We start from the raw sequence: 859 nt of genomic DNA, 5'->3' as shown, positions 1-859 counted from the left end.
TCACATACACCCTCATAGCTGATGAGCGGATAATTTATACGCTTTTTGGTATTGTTTTTAGGTAGTTTTTAGTAAGTTCAAGCTAATTTTAGGGATGTTTTTATTAGTTTTTATGTTAAATTCACATTTCTGGACTTTACTATGAGTTTGTGTGTTTTTTTCTGATTTCAGGTAATTTCTGGCTGAAATTGAGGGACTTGAGCAAAACTCTGAAAAAGGCTGACAAAAGGACTGCTGATGCTGTTGGAATCTGACCTCCCTGCACTCGAAATAGATTTTCTGGAGCTACAGAACTCCAATTGGCGCGCTCTTAAAGGCGTTAGAAAGTAGACATCTAGAGCTTTCCAGCAATATATAATAGTCCATACTTTATTCGGAAATTGACGACGTAACTAGGCGTTGAACGCCAAGTACATGCTGCTGTCTGGAGTTAAACGCCAGAAAAACGTCATGATCCGGAGTTGAACGCCCAAAACACGTTATAACTTGGAGTTCAACTCCAAGAAAAGCCTCAGCTCGTGGATAGATCAAGCTCAGCCCAAGCACTAAAGAAGTCTCTGCACGTGTAAAGCTCAAGCTCAGCCCAAGTACACACTAAGTGGGCCCCGAAAGTGGATTTCTGCATCAATTACTTACTTCTGTAAACTGTAGTAGCTAGTCTAGTATAAATAGGATAATTTACTATTGTATTAGACATATTTGGTCTCAGTTTTGTATTATTCTTCATCTTAGGAGGCTATTGATCACATTCAGGGGGCTGGCCAATCGGCCATCCCTGAACCTTTTACTTATGTATTTTCAACAGTGGAGTTTCTGCACACCATAGATTAAGGGTGTGGAGCTCTGCTGTACCTCAAGT

This window comes from Arachis duranensis, chromosome 10, assembly GCF_000817695.3.
Source record: "Arachis duranensis cultivar V14167 chromosome 10, aradu.V14167.gnm2.J7QH, whole genome shotgun sequence".
In the NCBI taxonomy this organism is placed as follows: domain Eukaryota; kingdom Viridiplantae; phylum Streptophyta; class Magnoliopsida; order Fabales; family Fabaceae; genus Arachis; species Arachis duranensis.
The sequence above is the reverse complement of the archived record's forward strand: the minus strand, read 5'-3'. Positions refer to the sequence as shown.